This window comes from Ceratotherium simum, chromosome 2, assembly GCF_057802395.1.
Source record: "Ceratotherium simum simum isolate JZ-2026a chromosome 2, ASM5780239v1, whole genome shotgun sequence".
Lineage (NCBI taxonomy): Eukaryota > Metazoa > Chordata > Mammalia > Perissodactyla > Rhinocerotidae > Ceratotherium > Ceratotherium simum.
The window spans coordinates 34,082,912-34,100,804 of NC_141901.1; the positions used below are offsets into that span (position 1 = coordinate 34,082,912).

The 17,893-nt window shown below is 35.5% G+C and overlaps 1 protein-coding gene across 2 annotated transcripts in view; it reads right to left on the reverse strand.

Annotated features, from left to right (window-relative positions):
- Positions 1 to 17,893, reverse strand: part of ATF6 (activating transcription factor 6) — a 214,681-nt gene that overhangs the window by 94,164 nt on the left and 102,624 nt on the right. The gene's annotated exons all lie outside the window — the stretch shown is intronic.

Consider the following 17,893-nt stretch of genomic DNA (forward strand, 5'->3'; position numbering starts at 1 on the left):
GTAGCCAAAAGAGGAAGGTGAATGGATAAACAAATCATGTTATATCCCTACAATGGAATACTAAGCAGTGAGGAATGAACTACTGATAAAGCAACAATGTGGATGAATCTCAAAATAATTATGCTGGAAGAAAAAAAATACATAATGTATGATTCCTACATATAAAATTATTTTCAAAAAAGTAAACTAATTTATAGTAACAGAAAGAAGATCAGTGGCTACCTGATGAGAGGAGAGAGTGTGAGTGGAGAGAAATTACAAAGGGACAAGGGGAAACTTAAAACTTTCCAGAATGATGGGCATGTTGATTATCTTGACTATGGTGATGATTTCACAGATATATACATATGTCAAAATTTATAAAATGTGCAGTTAAATATGTGCAGTTTCTTATATGTCAATTACACCTCAATGAAGCTGTTTTTTTTAAAAAAAACTAATCCACCATGGAAAACAGTATGGAGATTCCTCAGAAAATTAAAAACAGAACTACCATTCCTACTTCTGAGTATATATCTGAGGGAAATGAAATCACTATCTCAAAGAGATACCCCAATGTTCACTGCACCATTATTCATAATAGCCAAAACATGGAAACAACCTAAGTGTCTATCGACGGGTGAATGGATAAAGAAAATGCGGTATATATATACAATGGAATATTAGCCACAAAAAAGGGAAACCCTGTCATTTGCAACAACATGGATGGACTTTGAGGGTATTATGCTAACTGAAATAAGTCAGATACAGAAAGATAAATACTGTACGATCTTACCTATAAGTGGAATCTAAAAAAAGCTGCAACAGAGTAGAATGTTACTCACAGAAACGAGTAGAATGACGACTGCCAGGGACAGGGAGGTGGAGGAAATGGGGAGATGTTGGTCAAAGAGTACAAGCTTCCAGTTATAAGATGAACGAATTCTTGGGATCTAATATACAGCATGGTAACTATAGTTAACAATACTGTATCATATACTTGAAAGTTGCTAAGAGATTAGATCTTAAATGGTCTCACTACAAAAAAAAAAGCAATTATATGAGGTGATGGATGTGTTAACTAAGCTTATTGTGGTAATCATTTTGAACATATATATGTATTCAATCATCATGTTGTACACATTAAACCTACACAATGATATATATATCTCAATAAAGCTAAGGGGGAAAAACCCAAATCTTCACCTTAAAAAAAACCAAAACAGGGGCCGGCTTGGTGGCGTAGTGGTTAAGTTCGCACCGTTTACTTTGGCGGCCCAGGGTTCGCAGGTTTGTATCCCGGCGTGGACCAACACACAGCTTGTCAAGCCACGCTGTGGCAGGCGTCCCATATAAAATAGAGGAAGGTGGGCATGGATGTTAGCCCAGGGCCAATCTTCCTCAGTAAAAAGACGATTGGCAACGGATGTTAGCTCAGGGCTAATCTTTCTCACAAAAACAAAACAAAACAAGCAGCATCGCATGACATACAAAATTCCACTATTAATTTTAACTACAAACTATGTTAAAGAGTAAATCTTTGCTTCATATGGCAGAGAATTAAATTCAAACTAGCTGCAAGGTTTTATTCTTATATTAAGAGAATTAGAGTCTTCCAAGTGGTATACCAGATTTCTAATTGTTACAAGGCTAACTCCTCAGAAGGCAATAAGGCGGAAATCCAAGGTAAATGCTACATGTTCAAATATTCCTGATTACAATAGCATAAAATTAAATTTTATTTATTTTGAAAATGATAAAAAGAATATGCCAAATGAAAACAAAATAATACTATTAGGTTGCATCTACAAATTCTTGTAAATTTTCTAGCTTCCAACAGCTGGAATTAAGGAAAGGTATGAAGAGAAAGAGAGGGATGGCACTCTTCCTCACAGCATCTCAAAGTGTTAATGACTGTCAGAAATTCAAAGATGCCTGATGATGTTAGCAGGAAGAAAATAAGCTATTACATAAAGATGTAATAACACAGTTGTGACTATCATACCTTCTAGAATATTTTTTGAGCTATGATGTAATTGTTTTAGGTATTTCAGAGCAGTCAGGTCTCAGCTGTTAAGTCTCCAGAAAAGCTTCCCTGCACAGGACTGTATAGTAATTAACTATTTGTCTTTCATTCTTTAGATTATAAACTCCTTGAGTGCAAGGGCTGTGTCTTGTTAATCAACTGTAACCCCACACCTGGCACCTTCTTGCAGAGATTTCACTTATCTCACACTGCAAATTGGCATCCCACCATGGCCTGATAATTCTACTGTTTCTCTGGTAGGCACAGTATCCATTGGCTAAGACAACTATTTCATACCTGCTCCTCTCTCCTCAAATCTCCTATACCTCCACCAGAATCCTCACGCTCAGCTGACATCACATTGTACTTCAGTGGGAAAACAGAAACGATCAGAGGTGTCTTATCTTCCTGGAACCAAACCTCCTACCTATGAACCCGGCTTGCCTCTACCATAAGAGAAGAAAGGTCCCACCTTCTAGCAAAGGGCAATCTTTCTACTTGTGATATGAATTCCACCCTTTTGCCCCTTCTCAAGGACTTCATCACTTCTCCCTTAACATTGCTCTCTTTTTATATACTGTTCATTACTTTAAAAATTTTTAAATTGTTATCTTGGGTTAAAAAACATAATAAAACCATCTTTTCTCTGTTCCCTTTTATAGGCAAAATTCTTCAAATAGTTATGCTGTCTTCATTTCCTTACCACCTAATCCATCCTTAATCTAACTTTCACTTCCATCTCATCACTAAAGAGCCCTTGTCAAGGATACCAATGGCCTTCATGTTGACACATCCAGTGGATGTTTACCTTCATCTTACCTGACCTCTCAGCAGTCTTCAAGTCAACCACTCCTTCTCTCTTGAAAACATCTCCTCTCTTAGCTTTCCTCCTACTCTGCTGGTTGCTCCATTTCAGTTTCCCTTGCTGGTTTATCCTTCTCTAATGGAATCTCTAATTCAGTCCCGGACCCTCTTCTCCCTCTACACTCTCTTCCTAGAGAAATCTCATAGATTTAAGTATCTCCAAGCTGACAATTCCTAAATTCACCTTCTTAGCTCAGACCTAACCTCTCCTCAAGTCCCAAATGCACAGAGCAATTTGACACAGTTCCTTGACATTTCAAACTTAAATGTGTTAAAAAGAATTCTTAACATTCATACCAAATACATTATCCTGCTTACCCCAAATCTTTTTCATCTCAGTAGTAGCACTGTCTACTTAGTTACTCAAGCCAGAAATCTGAACATATCGAGTATATCTCCAATTCCCACTGAATCTATCTGCAAAACGCATTTAGAACCCATTCATCACTCCACTGCCATCATAATATTGCCTAGACTACTGAAAAAGCCTTCTAATTAGTCTCTCTGCTTCTATTATGTCTCCCTCTAATCCACTTTAGCAAATAAAGTCATCCTACAAACTAAATCATTCATGTCATTCAGTTGCTTAAATCCCTTCACTGGCCCTCAGAATAAAATCCAAACTCCTTACCATAGCTCACAAGTCCTTGTGTGATCTGGCCCCTTCCAGAGTCTTTCCAACCTCAATTTCATGACTCAGCTCCACTCCCCCATCCCATTCACTAAGTCTTCTGCCACATTGGTTTTCTTTCAATACCTCAAATAAAGCTCTTTCTTGCCTTTCTGCCTTTGTACATGCTCTTTTCTCTGCCCAGAATCCCCACCCTCACCTCATGATGTCAGTTAAATGTCACCTCTCAGGAGAGTGTTCTTGATGATCCTATCTTAGGAGGCCTCTCTATTATTCTCTCTGAGCCCACTGTTCTGTTTCTTCATGAAACGTATTACATCTGTCCATTATTTTACAAATTAATCTGTTTACTTTTTTTGGTTTCTGGTCAGCACCACCAACTAAAATATAAGCCGCATGAGCACAGAGGTTGTATCTGTCTTATTTATCGTTGGAACCCCTGATCCTGGCATATCATCAGAATATTCATTAGACAGTTCCTGAAAAAATATTTGCTGAGTACATGAAAAAATAAATCTTAAGATATACAAGCCTTCCATGATCTAGTAGCAGACTAATGGAGAAAGTTCTGAAAACACGTTGTTATGTAGTTTAGTTATATGGGCGGACTTCACTACCACAACTTTCCATCCAAATGTAACAAAGAAGAAAGTACACTTTGTTGTTTTGTTTTGTAATAATATTTAAAAATTTTTTCGAAACTTTTCTAAATTTTAAAATTTTATCTAAAACTGTTATTCTTAAAGTTTAATATTTTATAAAATAAAATCTGTAATACATTTTTCTTTTTTTTTTTTTTTTAGATTTTATTTATTTATTTTTTCCCCCAAAGCCCCAGCAGATAGTTGTATGTCATAGCTGCACATCCTTCTAGTTGCTGTATGTGGGACGCGGCCTCAGCATGGCCGGAGAAGCGGTGCGTCGGTGCACGCCCGGGATCCGAACCCGGGCCGCCAGCAGCGGAGCGCGTGCACTTAACCGCTAAGCCACCGGGCTGGCCCTGTAATACATTTTTCTTATATTCAAGGTTGAATCATTGGCTTAAAAATGAGAGATTAGAAAACTTGCTTCCTCAACCCACAACTATACCGTCTACATCTAAGATGCTGAAAAAGATAAAACTGACATATTACAGAATTCTCTGACTCATGGAAAGGCAGAATCCACTCCAAAGAACTGGCTGAAACTGTTAATAAGAAATGATTATAGGGGCTGCTCCGGTAGTGTAGTGGTTAAGTTCCCACGCTCTATTTCGGCGGCCCGGGATTCGCAGATTCGAATCCCAGGCACGGACTGACGCACTGCTCATCAAGCCATGCTGTGACGGCATCCCACATACAAAATAGAGGAAGATGGGCACAGATGTTAGCACAGGGCCAATCTTCCTCACCAAAAAAAAAAAAAAAAATTATAGTTTGAAAGCTATCTTTCTCTTGCATTATAGGTGTTAATAATTTATTTTATTGTCTCTTATGCAACAAAACATTTCAGATACTACAATGATGTCAGTTAAGTTGCAATGTCATTCTGAGACCAATCATGCAGAGTTTAAAGAAGAAGGAACTGAATATTTTAAACATAGATGTGATGAGTTCTTTAAAAATTAAAATGTCTTGGGGTCGGCCCTGTGGCCTAGTGGTTAAGTTCAGCACGCTCCACTTCGGCAGCCCAGGTTTGCGGGTTCACGTCCCAGGCACGGACCTATACCACTCATCAGCCGTGCTGTGGGGGCGACTCACGTACAAAATAGAGGAAGATTGCCACAAATGTTAGCTCAGAGCTAATCTTCGTCAAGCAAAAAAAGAGGAAGATTAGCAATGGATGTTAGCTCAGGGAGAATCTTCCTCAGCAAAAAAAAAAAAAAAAAATCTAAATTTGTTGTTATAGCTTTTCATACTAGAAATGAAAAGACCACTGAAACGTCTTACATAGTAAATCATAATTCATTGGCTGAAGAAGCATATACAATAGCTGAGAGACTAATAAAATCTTGGATGACCTTGCTTAGTGCCTGCTGGATGAAAATTCAGTGAAAGACATCATGGCACTGCTACTTTCCAATCATATAGTAACTCATCAAATTAAAGATTTAGTTGCAAAAATGTAGACTGAGTTAATATTTCCACTAAGAATTGTGCTTTTGTTTTGCAAATGAAAGAATCTACAGACTTGATGTTTTGTATATATTCATTTGGTATGAGCACCAAGTAATCAGCAACAAAGATCTTTTATGGGAATGCTTGGCAACAAACACAAGCAGTACTAAAACATTCAGTGTTGAATAACTTTTTTTGGATCTCATCATTTATCCTGGAACAACTGTGTTGATATTTACACTGATGGTGCAAAAGCAATTCTGGTGCCTTAGCATTAATCAAGACAGCAGTATTGGGGCCGGCCCTGTGGCTTAGTGGTTAAGTACGCGCGCTCTGCTACTGGTGGCCTGGGTTCAGATCCCTGGTGCGCACCAACACACCGCTTGTCTGGCCATGCTGAGGCAGTGTCGCACATACAGCAACTAGAAGGATGTGCAACTATGACATACAACTGTCTACTGGGGCTTTGGGGAGAAAAAGAGAAAAAAAGGAGGATTGGCAATAGATGTTAGCTTAGGGCCGGTCTTCCTCAGCAAAAAGAGGAGGATTGGCATGGATGTCAGCTCAGGGCTGATCTTCCTCACAACAACAACAAGAAAAAAGACAGCACTATCAAACTGTATTAGAGTTCACTGTATCATTTATCGCCCCATGTCTGGATATAGACACACAAAGTCAGTTTAAAGATATCCTTGATAAAGCAATAAAAATTATTAATTTTATTAAATCTTCACCCTTGAGTAGACTTCTTTTTAATATTCTGTGTGACAAAACAGGAAATACACATAAAGCACTTCTGCTGCATCCCAAAGTATACTGGTTGTCTAGAGGGAAACCACTTGTGTAATTGAGTTATGAGCTGTACTAGCTTTTTTTAATGGAACACCAGTTTTACTTGAAAGAATGTTAGACAGGCAAACTACAGTTATTTAGAGTTGGGTATTTGATAGACATTTTCTTGAAAATGAATTAAGGGAACCTGCCACTTCAAGGAAAACAGCTGACAATATTTTTGACTATGATAAAATTTGAGCCTTCAAGCAGAAACTAGAATTTTGGGAAACTTGCATCTGCTACCATGACCTTAACAGCTTCCTAAAGACTTTTCTGATAAAATTTGTGGCAGTATTAAAGAATGTGACTTTTTAATATCGTATAATAAAATGTGTCAACATTTTGGAAGACCTGCATGTCAATAAGCCAATATTTTCCAAATGATAAACCAATGGATTTTAAGGTGTCAGAGTACTAAAAGTTCATAGATGTGGCTTCTACATTGCAACTGACCTTTAAGAAACTCTCTTGTTGAATTTTGGTGTAGCATCAAAGAAGAATACCCACAATTATCTGAAAAGGCTTTAAAAATATTCCTTCCTTATCCAACTACATATCTGTGTGAGGCCAAATTTTCTTCATATATTTCAACCAAAAAGAAATGATTAATGCAGAAGCAGATATGAGAATCTAGCTGGCTTCTATTAAGCCAAATATTAAAAAGATTCATAAAAATGTAAAACCATGCCACTCTTCTCACTAATGTTTCTCTGTGTTTTGGAAAATATAAAGGAGTTCTAAACTAAAAAGTAGGAACCACTGATCCACATCAATCTAAGGAAATCCACTTTCTTATTATTCAGTTGGGTCTTAGGCCAAATGGCAAAACAGGAGCCTAAAAGGTCAGGGTCAAACATATAGAAGATGAGTGGATAAAAATCTGATCAGATAAATGTCTGCCTGCATAGCTCTGAGTTGGATTTTCTTCATTCTAAAGTCAAGGAAAAACTATTTTTTGACTATATATCATTCTCTTTAGTTCACATTGCTTGTACCTCCACCAGAATAGATATTCAAAAGCTGCTAATTCAAAGCACATTTTAGAGGGAGAAAGCAACCAGTCTCTACAAGGAACTTCAAAGTAAACATCTGACACTCCCCTCCAAGGCAGACTCATTCTTAACAGAGTAAAAGTTATTGAATTTCTATTCAATAACAAATGGAGTCAGAAGAGAAATAACTATAAAACTTAAACTGAATAACAGGCCTGTTTATTGTGTGTGACAGATTTTAGTTTTATTTTCAAGATTTATTTCTAGAGTTGAAGACTTAACAAGTTGACAAGTTTTTCTTGAATACCTTCCATATTCAAAATAAACACTGTGCAGGGGATAAAATGCTAACATCTTCCCATCCTTCTAGGACACCAGAGACACACATTGTAGATGGGCCTCTGTAAATATGGGTTTTATTCAGTCCACAGTTTATTAATTCTGGAGCTTAAAATGACACCAGTCTGTTCAGCATCCTAAGTGAAAAATAATCATTTCTGTCGATGTACTATCAAGATCAGGGTTTTGACTCTGAAACCTGGAGAAATCTTACTGGATGTATAGCTTCCCTCATGCAAAATGGCACCTTTTAAAAATGCATTTGAATTCACTAATTTTCAAAGCCTGATTTCTAGATTTATCATGAGACAGAGATGGCCCTAATAAAAACAGTCAAGAAGCTGGTCTATCACAGATTTTCTATCACATTATGGTGATGGTATAAACAAATTTAGAATATAATGTCAAACTGACGGATTTGGTATCCAGTTCATTCGTTCGTTTGTTCACTCATTCATTCAGTATTTACTGAATACCTGCTATATGCCTGGTATTATGCTGGATACTAGGAATAGGGTGATGACTAAGAGATAATTCTTGCCCTCAGGGTGCTTAAGGCCTAGCAGGAAAAACAAACATTAAGCAAACAATCACACAATTATTTAGTTAGGCACTTACTATACTCTTTGTCTCAGCTCATCATCCATCCTGCTGGCTTCCAGTGTGATTCCCAGACTACGAATTGGAAAACTCCTCAAAGCCTACCCATAATAGGCTCTTTATGGATTAGCATCAATGCCTTGAAATAAATATCACACAACTATTAGCTTTAGGGTTTTTCAAGAAAAATCAACTAAGTGTCAGTGTTCAGACTTGCTGATGGTGTCAAAGTTAAATGAATCAGAGTCCAAAATGAACAAATCACCACATACGAGAGAAGGGAGGAAATGACACGAGTGTTTCAGACCTTAATCCTGAGTCAGATCATAAATCATCAACTTTTCCTAACTATAATAATTGCTTCCTCCATGATTAAGTTTTGTGACATCATCAAAAAGCTTGTACCAAATTTTGTTTAGACATAAAATGATTTAACAGCCTACTTTGCTAGTTTTCTGACTTCATACGAGGAAAAACTCCAAGACTATCTATGTATAAATTAAATTAGAAATAGTTCTATCAACTTTTATATGTTTAAAACTCTTTACCATTATTAAAAACTAGCTCCTTATTTAAGATTTAGAAGACTTTTGATGTCTCAAGGAATACTTTAGATATGATTTTATTTTTTAAAAACCTGTTTAATTCCATACTCTCTTTTTTTTTGTAGTCCTACTGCAGATAAACAAAAATTTTTCTTCAACTTTCTCCATGCTCTGCTTTAAACAGTAACATTAATATAGATGTGAAACAAACACTGACTTGTTTATTTTCCTTTAAAGCATCTGTCAAAAATAAAATATATGCTCCATTCCTATATTTATATGTATATAAATTAACCAAAATAGTCTCTATTTACCTTATACTTTACCTTTATATCTTTCCTATCCTTAACACACACACACACACACACACACACCCCCCTTAGTTCTCATCCTTTTAATCATATCTGGGCTATCTCTCCTTCCCCTCAATGCCAAATTTACCAAACCTATCACTTTATTTCTTTCACATTCTCTCCTACCTGCCTCTAGACTGGATTCTGTAATGATTACTCTACCATAATTGTAATCTCAAGTCACCAATGACTTCCATGTTTTCCATGTTTAGACAGGACAAATGGGTTTTTCTCATTTCTCATTCTCAGCAAGCTCTGTGATATCTGATACTGCTGACCACGTCCTTTTTGAACTCTTCTTCCTTGACCTCCACGTTTTAAAACAAAATAAACAAGTTGATTTTCCCCCCATAATCTGTAGTATATTATTCCAATTCTCCTTAGACATCTCTAATCATTTCTTCTGTGTTTCCCTGCTACCTCCTGTTTCTCCTACACTATTACTTTCAGTAGTAGCATGTGGCTTGCTTTTCAGAGGGCTTTGTCTTTGGTCTTGTTCTCTACAGAAAATGAACCTGAAGAAACTCAAAATATATTTTGAACAGAGAGATCGATGGAATTAAATTCCCAGTTGAATACTTTGAAAGATAAGACATTTGGATATAAAAATTCTAGAAAGGCAACATTAGGAAGTGATCATAAACACAGACTCTGGAGCCAGATGTTCTAGATTAAATTCTGGCTCTGTCACTTCCAAACTATGTCACTTTGGACAAATTAATTAACCTCTCCATGCCTCAGGTTCCCCCTCTGTAAAGTAAGGATAATAACTGTATCTACCTCTCATAAGGATATTATGAGGATTAAATATTGGCATATTGTATGTACTATAAAAGTGATTATTAAATAAATTACAAGACCACCAGTTATTAAAAAACAAAACTCATTAATTTATAGGCCTACCTTATAACTTGACATTTTGTTGTTTTTCAAAACCCTTAATGTACTAAGTCCACTAGACTGAACCAATTTAGTAACTTCCAAGAGTTTTAACACAATACTACAGATTTCTAAGAAGACAGTGTTCATACACATAAACACACACAAATAGTTAGAAGAATACTATAGCTTTCTAGAGCTAGAAGGAAAATGCAAATCTACTCTAACTTTATCATTTTACACGTAAGGAAACTGAAGACAGGAGAGACATGTGATTTGTCTAAAGTCACAAAGCAAATAGTGGCAGAATCAGGACTAAAACGCAGGTCTCTAAAGTCTGCATCTATGAATTGTTGAAAAAACATTTTTCCCTCACATATTCATCATGTGAAGAAATAGTCTTTCTTATGATGAAGTTTTGCTTTCAGGAAATATTTTCTTCCCTCATTACAAAAAACCTGAAATTTGATGAGAAGGAAACTATCAAAACTTTAAAGTATCAATTATTAATCCCATTTTTCTTCAGTAACTTTAAAAGTCTTTCAGGAACAATTCTATTCTACAGCTAAAGGTCCATCCACATCAGAGTAGACTATGCATTTTTTAAATTTTCATTGTTATTCAAATTACAAAAGTAATTTTAAACATTCATTGAGAAAATTTTCCTCCTTTGTTTCTGCAAACCTCACCTCTAGTCATCTTTTGAATGGTAGGACATAAAAAATAAGGTTAAAGGGCACAAATAAAAAGCAGTTTGAGCAGCTAACATTTATTTAGGATTTGCTCCACACAGTCTGCAGTGCATTGCAACAGACCTTGTAGAAAGACAAAACAGAATGATTAGGCTTTATCTCTGCCCAGAGAAAGCATGCAACCTTAAAAGGGAGGTGAAAAAAATGCATATGAAAAACATTATAAAATAAAGACTACTAAATAGAGCACACAAATAATGAACAGTTGGAAAACTGTCCTGACTCACGTGGATTTGTCCACCATCTTAATAATCTTGAAGACTTCAAATTATTCACGAGTTATAAGCTCTTTGTGTCCATAGCTATTCTATATACAAGTCTAGTTACAGAGACTATTGAGTAATCATTTTTCAAACATAAAACAAGTTACTTTAGAGTTTGCAACTGAAAAGTCTAAATAACAGAAATCTTTTTTTTTATGTTAGCAGCAATTTGTTATAGAGCCAAGGAACAAATGACTAAATCCCCTAAAACCACACAACAGTAACTCATATTTAACAAGGAGCTTGAGATCAAAAGTTTCTGATCTCAAGAATCTGGCATGCCACATACAGAATCCGTAATAAAATGCATTTACACATGCACAAAAACCACTCTTCTCTACGAGACGTTCTAAAGTACCAATCATTAAAACAATGTCTATTTTGGCTAAACTACTTCCTCTTTAAAACAAAGCAAAGATATTTTTTTCCCAATTGTTTTAAAAAGAAACCAGAAACTCTCAAAGCCTATTTATTCTATTCCCTGGTTTGCAATCTGAAGTTATACTATAACCTTTCAGACCATTAGGTTATTCTTTACTATTATAAAAAGTGTAAGCTAATAAAGTGCTTAAGCTAGAATCAAGTAATTAACAAACAGAAAAAAATTTAATTGTTAAGCAATAACTCCAGCAAAACTACCCAGCAGATTTAGCAATGAAACATGGTTGGCTTTGAAGGAACACAGTCATCTTGCTATTTACATATTCTGCAATATATCTAAATGCAGCACCAGAATGTAAAGAAAACAATCACTGTATGAAATTAGAACACCTCAATTATTGCCCTAGTTCTACCACTCACCATTTTTGTGTCCTTAGACAAGCCACTTAACCTCTCTTTGCCTCAATTTTTTCATCCGAAGATTAGGACTAGGAATACTTACTCTAATGTATGTAAGGAACTAAGAAGATTATGTATGTGAAAGAGGTTTGTAAACTATAATGGTTGTATACATTAAAAGTGTCAGTATTTATATATAAAGGAAAGAGAAAATGGATATATAAAGAGAATGTTACTAATGTAATCATTAAGTAAATCTAGGTTAAGTGGATACTCAGACAATTCTGCACTACTTTTTATAATGTGCTTTAGACCCAAAAGAGAGTATATTTCAAACTAAATTAAAAATTAATTAGAAAAAAGCCTTCTAAAAGAAGGTTTTTTAAAAAGTCTCTCTTCTGAGATAAGATATTTTTTTTTAATGCAAGTGTCTTTCCAAACTCATTTATTCACATTTTTTTTTCCAGCTAGAGAAAGAATTTGGCTAAAAGGCCATGAAAGTGGAGATCAAAAAATGGCCCAACTCCAAGACCCACGTGTATGCTCAAGTTGTGAAGTCCCGAAACAAAAGGAGCTGTATCCTTTTAAAGTAGACTATAAACTGACTAACTTCCTTTGATTACTAAGGAAATTCCTCCTGCCCCTGAAGATTTTATATAAAAACTAAACCTAAACAGAAATTTTCAAGAAATTAATAATATGCATTAAGAAAACACACCATTCTTCTAAGCCATGTACTAGGAATTAATCTAGGTATTAATTTAGGAAATATTGCTGTTCTACGAAATTCTTTTTTTGTGGCCTTCCATGGCAATAAACTTTTGCAAACATTTTGAACCAATAACATCACCAGTCAACCTTTCTGCACTAATTAGAGCCTTTCCTATATTTTTCCAAAGTTTCAAGTTTCTAGCTCATGCTGCCGGAATCTGTACAGATACCGGACACTATCCCTTCCCCCAAAAAAGAAGGCAGTGAGGTCTAACGACAATCCACTCCAAAATGTTTCTGCAAATATTAAAAAATGAGGATGCAAGTACCTCAAAGTTCTACCTATTGACTGTTAAACATTTCACAGTCAAACAATTCACTCAGATTTCTTCAGCTCTAAAGCTTAGATTCAGAGATAAGAACAAAGCTGATGCATCTCTGGCTAGTGCAACCATAAATGGACAAAAGAAAGGTCATCTCTAACTAAACTTTCTGCTCGAATTCAGCACCGCTGTGTTATTTCTTAGATCAGTAAAATAGATTTGAATTTCTTTAAGCAAAACAGATGTAAAAACACTCTTTAAATGATCACGAAGAACAGCAAAGTTCCATCACTGTGACTTCTCTTAGTGACCCATACCTAAAATTGTTCTGTTTAATAAGCACTGAGTGGCTGGCATCGTGCTGAGCATCAGGAGTGGTAATAAAAAAGCATATGATGCTTCCTGCCTTTAAGAGGCTTATGATATAGATGAGAAGATGAGCCTTTTAAATCAAACAATTAGGGACCCGTACAAGAGAATTTTTTTTTAAGCCAGGGTGCATAGCGTAGTAAACAGTTTATGAAGCTCTAAGGGCCCACCACAATCATTTTCTTAGAAGAGTGGCCCCAGGCTGTTCCTTCTGCATAAAGTTGCTGGCTTACGAAGCAAGAGAACGCATTTAATGAAATCAACCCTATTTTCCTGGTCACAAACGGACCGCGGATCATGAGCCAAGATTATCATAGTGATTCTACATAAGAGATGGTAAATATATATATACAATCAGATCCTCTTTCTGTTTGGAGAGGCTGAAAGAAAGAGGAGAGTCTGAATGAACAATGTGTGAAAAAGGCTGAAATGGAATTACTGGAGCTGCTATTGAATCAGGAATGACAACGAGCCACTAATCCAGTTCTCCATGAGGACGAGTGTACATTACAGTCTATGGAGCACAAGCACAGAGAAATTTTTTGGCTGCTGGGCGTTTCTTGTGGTTCTTCAATTTCCATGTAGCTTATAATAAAAGCCTACTACTTAAGTGTTATCCTTAGAATCCATGCCACATATATGATACTGCTAATAAATTTTTTATCAGAGACCAAGAAGGGTAAAATACCCAAGTATAGTACTATATCTAGAATACATCAAGTACTCAGAAAGAGAGGGAGAGAGAAACATCTATGAGGCAGGCTTATAGCTACCGCTCAGGTTCTTCTTACGTATGTTACACTATGTATGTATTTGAAACGGATGAAAAGACAATTTTAAGCGTCTGTTTTTCATTTGAGGGATGGGTACTGAAAACAAAATATAAAAGAAATAAAAAGTGTTCCAAATATGGCATCCATCTCATTTGAAAAAGAAATATCAAACAAGAGTGGAGATAATATGGTGAACTGACATTCACAGCCATCTGAATCAAAGAGAACCTGTTTTCAATGGGGAATTGCCCCAGGAAGGTAAAAAATTCTTTTCTTTAATTATTAGTGGACAAGAGAGCAGCATCTAAGGATAGTTTTTCAAAGTTTATTGAAGTTATAGATAAAGTAAATATCATTTTCCCACCTTTCTTCTCAATGTTATCTTTCCTCTCTGCTATGGAATCACTTTCTTTTTTTTTTAATTTCTTTTTTTCTTTATTTTACTTTAATTTTTATTGCAGTAACATTGGTTTATAACATCGTATAAATTTCAGGTGTACATCATTATACTTCTATTTCTGCAGAGATTACATCATGTTCACCACTCAAATACCAATTACAACTCATGTGCTGAATTATCCCTTTTGCCCTCCTCCCTCCCCCCTTCCCCTCTGGTAACCACCAATCCAATCTCTGTCTCTATGTGTTTGTTTATTGTTGTTATTATCTACTACTTAATGAAGAAAATCATACGGTATTTGACCTTCTCCCTCTGACTTATTTCACTTTGCATAATACCCTCAATGTCCATCCATGTTGTCACAAATGGCTGGATTTCATCATTTCTTATGGCTGAGTAGTATTCCACTGTGTATATGGAATCACTTTCTTATCCGACTTTATTTGAGCTTTCCTGAGTATTTGTTTCTGTTCCATGCTCTTGAATTTATTTGGTTATATTGTTTAATGTGCCCTCTCCCTCCCTAAACAGACTATCATATGAAAGCATTAAGAAAAAATAAACATTAAACTTAATTGGATTTTTTAAATTAACGTGTCAGTTATACCAGACTCAAAGTGACTTGGAAGTTTGAGAAGTTATTTACCACCACCCCCTACTCCACATCATACTAAAACAAGTCAAAGAGAGGAGAAAAAGACAAAATACTTATAGGAAAACAGGTTATGAATAGCTGGAACGAAACAGAGTAGAGCGTTGGAGTTACTGTGTTGGAGGCAAAAACTTAAAAGAAAGTCAAAAGAACAGGAAAAGGTTTGAAACTTTGTCCGGACTACTGGGATCATAAGCATTCTTTCTTGCTGGCCTATAACAGAAATTCAGTAGTTATCCAAGAGTGAGTCTGCTTTGGAGAAAATCATTTCAGCAGCTCAACTATAATGAGATTTAAGCATGCAAGAGTGTAGGTTATAAGGGAGTATAAGTTTGGGAGAGAGATGATTTATTAAATAATAGTATACAAAACAGTCAATGGCTACTTCTACTTTTTTAGATATTAAAATATTTTTTAATATATGTCCAATTATAAAATAAAACAATATGACTTGCTTATTGGCTCTGTTATGTCTGGTTTATACTAAGCACAACCTTGGGGCTTCAGAATCTCTGTATTTCTTAATTTCCAATGCAATCATACAGTATCAATTACAATAATTTCTGTCAACCAAATTAAGAACCTAAGTGGCAGAAAAAGTCTACATCCTTCTGCATAAGAAATGATGCCACTTGCCTTTTTTTTTTATAATTTTATTTATTTATTTTTTTTCCCCCAAAGCCCTAGTAGATAGTTGTATGTCATAGCTGCACATCCTACTAGTTGCTGTATGTGGGACGTGGCCTCAGCATGGCCGGAGGAGCGGTGCGTCGGTGAGCGCCTGGGATCCAAACCCAGGCCACCAGCAGCAGAGCGCACGCACTCAACCACTAAGCCATGGGGCCGGCCCCCACTTGCCTTTTTGATGAAACTGTTAGAATATTTTATATTGCAAAATGGAAGAAAAAAACAAGCATGAGGTCATTATTTCTTTCATTTTCATTTTAGCAAGAACAAAAAGAACAATCCAGGATTTAAGAACCAAATTCCTGTCCCATGACATAGTTTATAGTCATCAGGATAAAATTAACTTCCTTATCCCTACTGTTAAAACAAAACAAGAAAGAAAAAATGAAAAAGGATGTTGTCTCTTTCTAACTACTGTTATCTAATTAAGTTCAGGTTTATCCTAACTTGACCTTGATATAAAATACCAAAATGTGATAAATCAGTAATTAGGAAATGAGAAACCCAAACAGAATGTAAGAGAGAGTCCGAACAGTTTTCCTAAACATGAGAAAGACTGTTTCATCTAGAACATCAAAGGATGGGGGGTGGAGGGGAAGGGAATCAATAATTTTCCACCAGTACGTTTCATAGCAAACTAATGAGAAATAGCTTTTACAAATTCAAGAAACATAATGCATACATCAAAAAAAGAATACCATTCACCTTCCTTTGTAAAAATGCAGTCCCTTTAAAGCTAGGATTATTTTTTCTGTAACAAATACTTGTTCTCTTCCATAGAAAAACATTACTAACCATAACTTCAATCCATGGCTTGACAATTGCTTCTTCTAATATATACTATACTGTTTTGATCAAATAATAGAGAAATTATCCTGAACCTAAGACAAGTATTTGGCTACCTGAGTGTTAAAAATAATTCTTCTGTGATAACTTCCATAACATATACTTCAACACACTCATTTTAACATCCATCAAGTCTCTTCTTTGTAGTGCTGAATCCCATTTTTAAAAGTTTATATATTTTTTTCCACTTTAAACATGATTGTGTCAACAATGAAGCAAATACTTAGTTCTCATCAGCCAATACAGTTGGAGCCTTGCCGAAACCCTGTTCTCAGCTGCCCCCTTGCTGCTGAAAATGAACTTTGAGGCTGGTACAGAATCAAAATACGCCAATTATGTCTGAGAAAATAAGCTGAACACAGGGAATTTTGTGAAAAGGCAGAAATCATGAGATACCATTGCTAAAGTAGTCCAAATCTCCTAGCATATTTGATTAATAACTAAAAATATATGAAATGTTTGATTTTCCTAATTCTCTAGTGTCTAAGTTCTCTGGTCCTAAAATTCTGAGCTACTAGATATTTATACCTTAGGAAAAGAACTAAGTTAACTGAGAATTTCAGTGATGGTGAGTGGTGACAATAATCAGAGAATGAATTGTTTACGGTTAGTATATGCTTATTTCTAACCATGCTCCCTCTTCCCGAAAAGAAAAAGAAAAACTGAGGATACAAACCAGCAAGGAATTTTAACTCATTCATGTGTTCCTGATTTAACATACAGCACTCTGTCAGAGATATTCATATGGCAACTCTATGAAAAATATATTTTCATTTTATAGGGGAAAAAAATGGAATGTAAATAGCTATGCATTTTTTTCCATTTCGTCTAACATCTGTAACATTCAAAAGTGCTTGTATAAACACTTAATTTTGCATAAGCTGACTAGTTATCTAACACATTCTTCACCAACAGGAGTAAATGTTTGATGAAGGAGAGAGAAAAGAGGAATAGAGTGCCTCAGAAACATAGATCCAAACATTACACAATCAATACATTAATCAGCCCATGATTCATCTTAAACCAAAATTTGGGAAGTCTATTTCTCAATAACCAAATGGGAATACCACCACAAAGCCTAAACAGAAAGTTTTATGTTTTTACTTTTCCTTTGGTTGTAAACAAACAGTATAGCTGTGGAGGGACAAAGAACAAAAATCTATAAGCAGTTTATATTTTCTAAATATAAACTCATTGCC